The sequence below is a fragment of the Aquila chrysaetos genome, chromosome 15 (assembly GCF_900496995.4).
Source record: "Aquila chrysaetos chrysaetos chromosome 15, bAquChr1.4, whole genome shotgun sequence".
NCBI lineage: Eukaryota > Metazoa > Chordata > Aves > Accipitriformes > Accipitridae > Aquila > Aquila chrysaetos.
The window spans coordinates 26,171,551-26,184,626 of NC_044018.1; the positions used below are offsets into that span (position 1 = coordinate 26,171,551).

The 13,076-nt window shown below is 44.9% G+C and overlaps 1 long non-coding RNA gene across 1 annotated transcript; it reads left to right on the forward strand.

Annotated features, from left to right (window-relative positions):
• Window positions 1-9,270: 9,270 nt before the first annotated feature.
• LOC115351026 lies at window positions 9,271-10,868 on the forward strand. The gene is made up of 3 exons (XR_003926676.1): window positions 9,271-9,361; window positions 9,753-9,786; window positions 10,689-10,868. It is a non-coding gene; the product is annotated as an uncharacterized LOC115351026 (long non-coding RNA).
• The last annotated feature ends 2,208 nt before the right edge of the window (window positions 10,869-13,076 follow it).

Sequence of the window (13,076 nt, forward strand, 5' to 3'; positions counted from 1 at the left end):
TTTTCATAAGAGCTGTATAATTCTGTGGCACTCCACCAAGGGAAAGGCTTTAGCTAAATCATGAACTACTTCTTCAAAATCCCAAGTAGAAACCTGTTTATTACTGTATGTAACAGAAGATTAAACTTATTAATAAGCCTAAGCATGTTCCAGGCATCTCAAGAGTAAAACACGCTGTTAGCTAGCTCAGTAAATACTAGTGAAGCTGAAATGCCAGTTTGCAAATAGACCAACTATGTCAAAAACGGAAACGTTGGCCTTCCATTGAGTAGTTCAGGTATTCAAATAATTTTACGTCCCACTTGTATCTTTCTTTGGCAGCTTGTATTCCTGGATAGAGCTTCAGGTCCTGAAGAATGGGTGGAATATGAGCTCAATAGCTCTGCTTTCTCCCTGTGAGAAAGCGTGTTGTGTGAGGGAACAGCTCTGCCGGCTGCTGTCTCACCACTGCTCCCACACACTGCGTAAACACTGCTATTGGAAGTAGCCATGGACTATGGGCTGCAGGGGCTTTGGTGGTGTTACCACATTTGTTTCTGTCATGGTTTAAGCCCAGCCAGTAACAAAGCACTACAAAGCCACTCGCTCACTCCTTCCCCCCTGGCCCCGGTGGGATGAGGAGAAAACAAAGAAACGCTCGTGGGTCGAGACAAGGACAGGGAGGGATCACTCACCACTTACGGTCATGGGCAAAAGACAGGTTCAACTTGGGGAAGAAACAAAATCAATTTAATTTACTACCAATTAAATCAAAACAAGGATAATGAGAAGTAAAACCAAATCTTAGAACACCTTCCCCCCACCTCTCCCTCCTTCCCAGCTCAACCCCACTCCCTGTTCTCTCTCCCTCCTCCCCCCGGCGGCGCAGGGGGACGGGGAATGGGGGTTGGGGTCAGTTCCTCACACCTTGTCTCTGCCGCTCCTTCCTCCTCAGGGGGAGGACTCCTCACTCGTCCCCTGCTCCACCGTGGGGTCCCTCCCACAGCAGACAGTCCTTCACGAACTGCTCCAGCGTGGGTCCTTCCCACGGGCTGCAGTCCTCCAGGCACAGCCTGCTCCAGCGCGGGCTTTCCCCTGGAGTCCCGGCCATCCTGGGGGGCATCCATCCCCCTGCTCCGGCGTGGGCTCCTCTCTCCCCGGGCTGCAGGTGGGCATCTGCTCCCCCGCTCCCCTCCGTGGGCTGGGGGGGGACAGCCTGCCGTCTGGTCTCCCCACGGGCTGCGGGGGCATCCCCTCCTCCCCCGCTCCTCCTCCCCTCCTTCCTCACTCCCCTCGTATCCGCACAGGGGTTCCTCTCCCATCCCGATCCCCCCACTCACTGCAGGTTCCCCTTCTCAAGGCTGTTCTCCCAGAGGCGCTACCGCCGTCGCTGACGGGCTCGGCCTGGGCCAGCGGCGGGTCCGACTCGGAGCCGGGGAAGCTTCTGGCAGCTTCTCACAGGAGCCGGCCCTGCGGCCCCTCCCCTGCTACCAAAACCCCGCCACACAAACCCAAAACAGTTTCTCGGACTGTGTTGTAGAAAGCAAGACACGGTCCTGAATCACCAAGGAGGTTGTGTGGAAGTGAGGGCCAGGTTCTCAAAGGCAAAGATGCTACAAGTAGAAAGACATGCATAGCTCTCAAGGGACAGCTAAGTGCTTTGGAAACCCCTCAGTAGATGCCACTCTACATTTTAGGCCTCTAAACACTTTTAATATCTGGTCTCCAAGATTGTTTTCTCTTGGAGTTCTTTATGCTCACCATATATCACATTATTTTTCAATCCTCTGAGCCAGGCTATATAAGTACTGACAGGCTGCAGATGGCTGTTAAGACAAGTTTACGGGGCACGTAACAAAGAATTGAAGTGTCTGCAGTGAAGCTGCCACAGGTGAAGTTACACGTTTGGGCTTGAGATGGTCTAACAGCTCATTTCCATGTAAAGAAAGAAGTTCTGTGCCCTTCTCCCTGTTCTCCTCCTGCCTTGGCCCTCCTCCCATCGTGTACACTGGCTTGCGTTTTCTGACCCTGCACCAAGCCAATTCAGTTTACTGCAATCAAGAAGAATATTAAACTGGAAAAAAGGTGAATTGTTTGTGATGGCATATGGAGTTGACTCAAAGCGTGAACATACTGAAGAGCACCAAAGCTAATGCAAAGGATGGGATAGGATTGTGTGCCTGTGTCTGGGTCTAGGGAAAGGAAGAGGAAGAAAAGGAAACAAGATCTTTATAGCAGTGGCAAGCTGGTTAATCCGCTTTGTGGTAAAGTGCCACTACCCTGAATAACAAACGAACAAGTTCCGTTCATGCGCAGTGCACCTTCAGCATCATCCTGCATATACATGTTATTTTTATTTGTCATTATGGATTTGTCTTTCACAGAGTGGGTATAAGTGGGTAAAGCTGGGACTGCAATATGACAGATTATCCATTGAGACAGCAGCAACAAGGCTTTGCTCTGAGGGAAGAGCATCAATAAAGTCTGCATATTTTGTAAGCTCATCTCTCAGCTCCCTCCAAGAGATAACAGCAATCTTTCTTGTCATCTCCATAGGATGTAGGGAGGCTTTCTTTCTCCATTTTTAGTTTGTTTGTTTGTTTAGCTGGAGTTTTTCCTATCATAGATTCTGGAAACAGATCAGCTTTTCATCTTCCCCTCAAAAATCTGTAGAGAAACTATGAAGCTAGGCAGCAAGTAAATAAATGGTAATGAAATGTACTTGCCCATGAAAGATGTAACTCATTCAGTTGGAGGAAAAGGAGGAAAGCTAATATTTGGCAGCAACTGGTAATCACTCCAGTGTTTCAAAGTTTTTGCAGATTAACTCATTTTCTCATTTTCTATTTCTATTGAAGTCAAAAGACAATATTTCCACTGGCTGCAGTTGGAGCAGTTTTAATCTCTTAAGTTTTGAACAGTCCTGTTTTTCCATCTAAAATAATGATGTACGATATTATTTCAAAACCGAGTCGGTTATCTGATGTGTGGATTCATCATTCATTTTAACATTTATCTGACCATTTCCTCATTCTTCTGCTGAGGTTAGTTTAAAAGAAAAGGCACCTCCCAAGCTACCCTCCCTTGAAAGGTCATCTAAGGCTTTCTTTTCCACTTTTTAAGCTCTGTGGGAAGTACAGCTTCAGCACCATTAAAAACAAAACACAGCAAGAACAACCCATGTTCCTCATGCAACAGCGTCTTTGAGTGAACACCGCAATGACTCATTGTTGCCTTTGGCACCCTGCTTTGGCCAGGCAGGTGCAGCTGGCAGGTATGTGGGAGCATTGGGTGTATGGCAGCAAAAGGACGATGCCTGCCAAAACACTGACAGCCTCAGTTGTTGGGGAGCAAGGCAGATGCCTGAACGTAAGCTACTGAGGGTGGCCAAGACATCCTCACAGTGCTGCAGATACAACATAGGACCTGTTGGACTCCCACGCCCTCTGCGTTGGTGCCTGGAGGCTGGGTGGGATATCCTAGAGTACTCAAGAGGGCATCTACGTCAGAAAACCTGCATCTATATTGAAGATCCCCTAGAGCTGGTATGTTAAGAAGTCATGGGTGAAAGAGCTAATCTGCAGAGAGAGCATACTTGCTGGTTTTCCTGAGCGGATTCTGCTCTGAAACCTTTAAATGGATTATGCGTTTCCACTTTAGCTTCTTTTTAAGAAACAGGCTATTTGTGTTGCTTTTTTCTTTGGCGTAGCATATTGGACCTCTTGGCAGTCTGAAGGTGGAGGCTCCCATGCTGCAGTTGCCACTGCCTTACAGGCAGCGCTCAGCCCCGTGCTCCCGATGCAACAAATGCATCACTCATGTTGCCTCCTGGGAAACAGGAGGAATGGATGCTTTGCCTTATTCTGTGAGTTTTGGTCAATCGGTCCACCTTCAGGATCGTTTGAAGAGAGGAGTCCATTCTTCTGTGTGCATGCAGGCAGGCATTGGATATAGCAGTCAATTTTGGGATAGATCAGAGGGAATTTCTGGTTTTCAGCTTCACATTTCCCTATGATACCTTCAGGTATTTTGTAGGATTCTGTCCTATGCAAACATATCCTACAGTCAGTCAGTCAGTCTGAGGACATTGGTGTAATTGTGCCCAGCAAGGCTAAAAGATGTATATTTTCTGGGGTTGGGCCGAAAGTTGCTGCTTTCTGAAAGGTCTCTGCTGTGTTTGCTGCAGAATGTGGTCAACTTTTAGGGTTGAGTGGGGAACTTTCAAGGAGAGTATGAGTAGTGCCACAGTGAATGCAGCTGGACATGGCTGTGTCATACGACCTGGGGGACGTAAGGCCTGAAAACTAGGTTTTTACAGCTTGCTTAATCTGCAGTTTTTAGTTTCCTATCTTGGACTACTGAGTCGTAGCACTCAGCTGCAGCTGAGTTGAACTTTCAGAATAATGACATAAAATATAACATTTTAAATTTTCTATTCAGAGCTGTACTGGGAACAAGTTCAGTAAACAAAAGAGGGTGCAGAAGGACAGTGCTAATAAAAATCCTGCCTAAATTCTCATTAAGAAGTCTTAGCTGTTCCTGTGTACTGAATGAAGCAGGGATCTTCTGAAAAGAGCATGATGCAGTTGTATCATTAAAAAATTGTATCATAATATATACACAACAGGATGCCACATTAAAGGCAAGCTTAATTCTGGCATTTCATTACATTAGAGGGACTGACTTTGTAATAATAATTTTCTTTCAGTGCAGGCTCATTTTTGCTGGGGGGGGTATGTGAATAACCTCCTAGGTTTACAAAACAGAAGGTGAAATTGCAGACCTCGTATGTATACACCATGCATGATGACACTTACGCATCCATCAGCAAGTGAAGACATTTTTGATTCACAGCTCTGACCTCTGCCCTTTGAACTTGTACACTAAGAGATAGGCTGGCCTCCCCAGGGAGTCAGTCCCAAAAGGATGCTAAGACACATGTGTCCCCACTGCCTTTCGCAGATTATATGCTGATAAAAGAAACCTGTTTATTCCCAGCTCCAGAAGAAGTGGAGACAAAATGAATACAGAACTGTCCGGCTATTTGCACTTAATCATTTCTTTGTGATAAGTGTGTATCTTGTGCTGGTCCATTGGCTCCTTGTGCTGATCCTTGCAACCCCCACCTCTCCAAACGGGAAATTCCCCATCAAATTCATAGCTACTGAAGAGCCCCCCGAAGGATCAACTGTAGTTTTGTTAACCTAGGAAACATGGCATGTTTCCCACCTGGTCACATTCTCAACAGTGACTGCACCCCCCAAAAAAGAAAGAGTATTTAATGTCTTGTCTTATTCTCAGCAATGACAACCCTTTTCCCAACATTTTCTAATGACGGGCTATCACTTCTTTAGCAAGGGTGAAAACTTTCAGCTGTATGAAAGTTGTGCAAAGTCAAATGAGGATCTGCAGATGTGAACTGCTGGACACTCTTTCCTTTAAATGCTGTTGCCAGTTCTGTGTGTGGTACCAGTCAGAAAACACTAACCAGAACTCAGTCAGAAATTGTTGGTTTCTGTCCTGATTTTATCACTGAAATGTTCTTTTTCCTTAAGGCATATCACTTCATTTTCCCCACTGAAAAATAAAGATAATAGCTGCTATTGGATAGCAGATTACACTTGTATTTATGAAGGAAGCAAGTTTCTGCATCTCAGATTTCTGCATTTGGTAACTAGTCCCACTTGCACACTGACTTCTCCAAGACCCACAGAGCCTATCAGTAGCAGAATCCAAAGCAGAATTAAACCTGAGAGAAGAATCAGCAGACAGAAACTGTCCTAGTTGATGGGGAAATGTTTCCTTGACTGCACTAAGGATGTAGTCTATTTTAAATATTCTCATTCTTTTGAAATACTAAGAGATCTGCAAGTAGAAACTGCAACTTTGAAATGGAACATTGTTATTTGTGGGGATGGTACCAAAAGTAATTGCCAAAAATCCACAGAAATATTTAGTTGTTTTCCGGCAAGCGCTGACCAAATAGAGGAGCTCTTCTGGATCAAGCTGTGCTTTAATTACTGACCCATCAGTAGGATCTTTGCTTCTGAAAATTTAACACCACTATCTCACAGCAATCCCATAAGCTGCTGTCTTTAAGCAAATAGTGACCATGTTCCCTGTTACTTCTGGCAACCTGACTAATTCCATCTGAACCAAATAGCTGTTCTTGTGCTCCCCTAAAAACTCAGCTTCTGCTTCCATCTTGGACCACTTGGAGTTGAAAACAATTAGAATTTGTGGATGCATTTCTTTGTAGTTTTTGTTTGGCCATACTATGGCTATATATAATCAATATGGCATGTTTATCATGGTAAGCTACATCACTACGTGGCAGCAGTGCTATGAAAATCAGGTGTCCCAATTCCTCGGTAGTCAGAGACCCAATATGATGCTATTTGGAATCATGTAAAAGGATCAAATCTTCTTTAAGAAAACAGATAAGCAGATTCTTTTTATTAGTTCATTTTGTTTTTCTGCTGACATATCACCAAATGAAGCCAGAAAGATATGGACTTCTTCTGGGAGGAAATTCATTCATTTCTTATCTTTGTAAAACTTAGGCTGGTCTCCATCATCAAGCAATGTCAGGTTATTTCTCTGAGCTAATAAAAAAGATCAGCAACTCAGCATCTGTAGCTTGTAATTCAATATCAAGTGAAAAGTTTGGACAGCATGCCAACATTTCATCCTAATGTTAATGTATTATCTTCAGGAGAGTCCAAAGGGCAGCCTTCTGGAATACGAATAAATGAATACCTTTAGCCTTAATTATTTTTAAGCTCTCTTCTTGTTTTCCACATGGCACCTGTTCTTCCTAAATGACTTTAATTCCTCATTTGGATAGATAGATCAAATTTGCCACCAAGTTTGCCACTTACCTGCCAAGAGTGGTAGGAAACAACCTAAAACAAAAAAAGGGATAATTGTGACAACAGATATTTTCTCTTCTGGCTAGTGAGTTGGTTTATTTTAATCCTCTGCACTGTAAATTATTTCCAAAAGCTTCAAGTGGAGAATGCAGATGTAAACAGAATTTTGGTACTTCTAGGAAGCACAACTTGCACAATATTTTCAGGAGAAAAAATAGTTTCAGGAATTAAACTCAGGTGACTTTCTTTTCGAAGTGCATTTCTGCCTGTGTGGAGCGGGGGGTGTACAGCCAGAGGAGGCAGCAGCCTTCAAAGTATTCACGGGGAGGTCACAGTGTAGCAGCATCATTTACCATGAGTTCACCAGCACAGGGCCAGACTGGCCCGGGAGCCCTCTCTGGGGGAGAGTGGCTTGTCCGGGTCTCTCCTGGCCATGTCAAGGAGCAGCACACACGGAGGTGCCTTTTACACATGCCCAAATCTACTAATTCATTTTGCAGAGGGGGGAATAAGAATTTGTCAACTTGCTTAGTCACTACCAACTTGAAGCATAATTCAAGTAATGGAGCAAAAAGCTCTATATGCCGTTATCTGTGTAATAACAGTCCTCTCCAAAAAATAAAAATTCAGGATAATTTAATTTAAATTTGAAAACTTAATATGTTTGTAACATGATTCCAGATTTGCTGAACGTCCCTGGTCTCAGACTATGGTGTGTCTCATGAGCCATGTGCCCTTCTATAATGTGAAAGGTACCTATAATTTCTGTCCAGTCATCCTCTGTTGGACCCGTTTCACATGAGCAAACTTGCTAGCAAACCAATAACTTTGTATTTGCACGATATACTGAGCATGAAACACCTAGAGCCACGTGGCGCTTGGACAGACTGTCATTGCACAACTCTGCTATGCTACCAGCAGAAGAAAGCTGACGCTCCTTCACCAGGCTAATAAGAAACAGTACCGAAGACATTGGAGAAAGTCTTCATTTTATTAAGCTGCATGTCCTTCTAACGCAGTATAAGGAATGCACTCATTTTTTTCTATTTTTTTTCTGTTTAAACTTCTTGAAATCCTTAATCTTAACTGCCACAAAATGGCCATTTACTGCAACTCTCAATGGACCGAGCAACTTGAACTGATTTCTGTGGGCCAGTTCCCCGGGATTTAGAAGATGCTCCTTTGGCAGTGTGGGCCTCTGATGCTGGAGAGTCACCGAAGCTTTCCCTCTCCCGTTCACCCCTCCATGAACAGAAACCCTGGCCACTGGGCTGGGGCTCTGGGGGATGCAGCTGGGGGAATTTGCTGAAAGACTGATCTTTCATGGGGAACTGCAGATTCATTGGAAATGTTTAATAGGCACACACCAGTTTTGACCAATGCTTCAAACCAGAGGGGTCCCCATGGAACGTGTCAGGTCACTTGGCTGCTGGGCTGGTGTGGTGGGCAGGACACAGCCTTGCCACGCTGGCTGCCCGTGAGCTGGCGACTGGGGCTTTCTGCAGCAGAGCTGGAAGAGAGGAAAGCATGAGATCCCCAGCTTTGGGAGAAGCTTCAGCAGGTCTGCACTTGGATCCAGAGGGGCCAGCCCGGCTGCTTCGGCTCACCCTCTGCCTGCCAGTCCCACCAGCGGACAGCCCATGGGCCCTGGGGGCTGCCAGGAGGAGTCCCATGCAACGCGGGCAGCTGACTGCTTCGTTTAGCTTTTCAAAAACCTGGTGACTTTTCTGAAGCGAATACTTTCAGAGTCTCCTCTCCTGGCATTTTCAGTTTGCGTTCCAGTTCAAAACAACCGTTGCTATTTGCAAACCGCCTGACTTGCGTGGCCCAGTTAGAGCAGCAGTCATGTGCCCTCCGCATTCATGGAGAAAAAGCTGAAAAGGACTGCTCTGCAAAGGCTGAGAAGTTGGTACAGGGGTAGGAATTAAATTTTTAAGCTGACATGAGCCAGAATTGGTGCTAAAAGACATAGCACTGCCTCCCTCACCTGCCCATTCCTACCCTCTCCCTTGAGTTCGTACAAGCCTAGTCTGAACAACAGAGGAATTGATCCAGCTGAAATCTCAGCCAACGGGAACAAAACCACAAGCTGTGTTCTGGCTCGGGGTCACGATGTGGTTTGCCATCCAGCGGCACGGACACGTGTGCCCACGGGAGGCAGAGCTGGAGGGGATGGAGAGAGCTGCCTCTGCGGGGGACTGGGGAAGGAGATGCAAGGTGGTCTCTTCTGCTGGCTCTGGGGGCTTGTGCTTCCTCACGGGGTGAGGTTATGTGAGATGGCCAAGCCTGGGGGTGGCTGTTACCTCCCAACTCCACCAGGAATTTGTGTCTTGGTGAAATCTTTCTGATCTTCACTTCCCCCTTGCAGGAATGGTGCACGCACGAGCGCCAAGCAGTCGCCAAAATCGCGGAGATGGGCACGTGGCAACCCGGGCTGAGTATGAGAAGTGGTGTGTAGGCGACGCTGGGAGGTGCCCCCACCCCAGCTGTCCAGGGACTTCACTCGTGAGGTAAGTGGTGAGCATTTACTCTACAACTGTGTTTTTCAGGGTGCCTTTTCACGATGAAGTTGCACAAAATAGACTTTTTTTTGTGTTGAGAAACCAGTTCAGAGTTGTGGAGCACTTCTGCATCTGCACAGTAACCCTTAGTGGGGATTTTGCAGGCTAGCTCCAGGCTTGGAGGAAGAGAGGCATGTGGAAACTCGGGCTGTCCTCAAAAGGGGGCATGCAAGAGAAGGTTTCAAGGTCCTTTACAAGTTAATGGCTGTTTTTTCTGCTTTCCAACGCAGAACAACTAAATATTCTCATCTTGTTGGAACCCATATGTCTTGTGTGACTTCTCTTTCATCTTCTTTCTTTCATCACCTTCTTTCTTTATCTATGACTGGAAAAATGTAAGTTAATTCCTGGAGAAGCTTGCAAAAGACAAAAAGGTAAGTGAACTAACTCCACCTTTGTAGAATAGGTCAACTTGTCGGTACTTGCTGTCACACAATGCGTGGTGGTTTTAACTACTGGGAAGATGGCGGTGACACCAGCACTGGGGTGCGTTGCTTTAACCACTCACGTATACAGGAACTGTTGAGCAGATGGAGAGAGCTCAAAAAGTGGCAGAGAATGTCTTGAAGACTGAAAAACCTGCTATACAGAAGCTCAATTTTTTTTTTTTTTTAGCTATTAAAGGGATAAATGTAATTTTCTGAATTTACTTTTTCAGAGAAAAAACTTGTCTTGATTTGAGATTTGCTATCTTGTTCCATATATTCTCTAATGAACACCTGTGAATTTTATGCAGGAACTATTGGATGCAGCTTTATGCAGTTTATTAGGTGGGAGCTCAGACCTTAAATATTTAAACCTGATGTACAGGCATGGAATCTAGAACAGATTGAGTGACACAGCAAATAATTTATTCATTGAATATAGCATCTTCCTCTGTGGAAATATGCACACAAATATATTTTTATTTTTTCACTCTTTACAAATACTTTTTGATTTTTCAGCCTAGCATCCAGATGAAGGAAGGCTTCAGTGATCACAATGTCTATCCATCCATCCCATTCTGATAACTTTTAAACCAACTGCTATACTTCAACATCGTGCAGTAGTGTGACACACAGCCCAAAGGCATTAGGGTAGGATCCATTTCACCTAAGTTTAGACTTCTATACTATCAATGTCTTCATCTGAGATAGTCACCGTAGGTTGTCCTTACAGTTAGTAGAGACCAGTTGGCACTTTTAACCATGATTCAAGTGACCTGATTTAGATGTCTATTTTGGGATGGGATGAATCATGGACTAAGAGTGCCTTTCTCTCTTTACTGCTTACTTAGGATGATCAGCTGAGGTGAAGAATAGTGGAATTTTCTACATGACTTCTGAAGACCAGCTCTAGATAAGAAAGGAAATTTAATGAGACAAAAGCTGAAGTGTTGTCCTGGTTTCGGCTGGGATAGATTTAATTTTCCTTCTAGTGGCTGGTATAGTGTTATGGTTTGGATTTAGTATGAGAAGACTGTTGATAACACACTGATGTTTTCAGTTGTTGCCAAGTAGTGTTTAGACTGAGTCGAGGATTTTTCAGCTTCTCATGCCCAGCCAGCAAGAAGGCTGGAGGGGCACAAGGAGTTGGGAGGGGACACAGCCAGGGCAGCTGACCCAAACTGGCCAAAGGGCTATTCCATACTGTGTGACGACATGCCCAGTATATAAACTGGGGCGAGTTGGCCGAGGAGGGTGGATCACTGCTCGGGAACTGACTGGGCATCGATCAGCGAGTAGTGAGCAGTTGCATTGTGCATCACTTGTTTTGTATATTCCAATTCTTTTCTTACTACTATTGTAATTTTATTATTGTTATTATTACCATGATTAGTTTCTTCCTTTCTGTTCTATTAAGCTGTTCTTATCCCAATCCACCCGTTTTACTTTTCTTTCCCGATTCTGTCCCCCATCCCACTGGGTAGGGGGGGGAAGTGAGTGAGCGGCTGCGTGGTGCTTAGTTGCTGGCTGGGGTTAAACCACAACTAGTGTGTGCTCACCAGCAGTGGTGGGGCCAGACGTCGGGGGTATCAGGCCGCTGGCAGCACATGCCCCTTGTCAGGAAGCTGAGGGAGCTCAGCTGCCCTTCACCTAGCTGGTATCTAGAGGACATGAGAAGAAGATGAGTGTACTGCTGAGGTGAGGGGAACATCACACAGAGCTTTAGGGTCAGGAGAGCTGTCAGGGTTATTGTGTAAGAAAATAAGACACGAGTTCAAAAGAAACAAGGCTTCACCGGATTTACTGCTGACAGAATTAATTGCTTATTCCCATGAACTTACCACAACTCTGCGTGTTGTGACTGCTCAGATAAAACAACTTCTACAATAACTCTTTCAGCATTTAGAGGTCAAGCCCTACCTTTGATCAGCTTATGATACAAATTTCCATTTCCAACTTGATAATTTTCAAACAAGCACTTTTGGTGTATTTCCCCGCAGCCACTCTTGCTTCTCCGAAAAAGTTATTATAAACACCTCTGACCTTTGACTCTATTGCCTATAACTGGAGGTTTAACATCTAGTGCATATATCAATGCCTAAATTTATGCTTCCTGACCTTGCGTTGTCCTCGGTGTTTCAAAGGAGCAGTGGCAGATATGAAAACACTTAGGTTACCCAGCAGCTAATGCCTGCAACTACTCAGTTTCATGACTTGCATGACTGATCTGGCCTTTTTTAAGTGGTCTGCCCTTCCAAAGAGATATGATCATACGGGAATTCTTTGAACACTTATTTCTCATATGAACAGATCCAACTTTTGGTAGTGTGACCCAAACTGACCCATCTTCCCGCTCTGCTTCTGCTGGGAGAACCAGTCAGTCTCTTTTCTGTAACTCCCTGCAACAATTTCAGTCCAGGAGATAGGCATATCTTTTGTTTCAAAGTGGTTTGATAAAGAAGTATTCAAGCTGCTGCTAACAGCTTAGGGTGTTATTTATTACTCACATAACACCACAAGAGTGCTCTGCATTGAGTTTTAAAACATGATTTATGATCTCCACTTTCATTTTTTTTTCAGCTTTTGCTAAGATTCCTCTGGAGTCTAAGGGCTTTGCTGTTCACCTGGCCTGACACATCTGTTTTTTCCTTCAGAAGAGCTGATCTGTTACTTCTGACAATGTGACCAAGGTGTCCTTTTGCCAGAACTTGTTTGACACCAGCAATGGAGCAAAGAGACCCTGAAATGTCACTGACGGCTGTGTTGGCTGCTTTGGTGCATTTGCTATTGTTCCAGTGAGTGTGATCTAATGGAAAGCAGAACATTCTTATTATAGCAAGCTATAATTCACTGGCTGAACTCTCAAGTGTATGCAGCGACCAGTGTAACTGCTTCAGAGCAGCAGCTGGGCCAGGAATCTGTTGGCTGCACCGTTCTCCCAGCAACATGGGAAATAACTGGTTTTCCCATCTGCTAAACTTCAGTACTTTCCAAAATGGGTTCATGCTGCACTGGGATGAAAGCAAAAAATGTTCTTGCAAGAACTTGTCCTGAGCTGAGATATCAGCATTTAGGACACTTAGTTTGGGAGGCTGAAAAGACATCTATTCACCCTCCCTCTGCAAGGGTGGTAAATATTAAATTATTTATTCAAACTGGAACAGCTCAGACAGAAGCAACTGAGGAAGAGAAACTTTCAAATAGGTTGGTGGTGAGATCACACATCTGGAACATGCAAA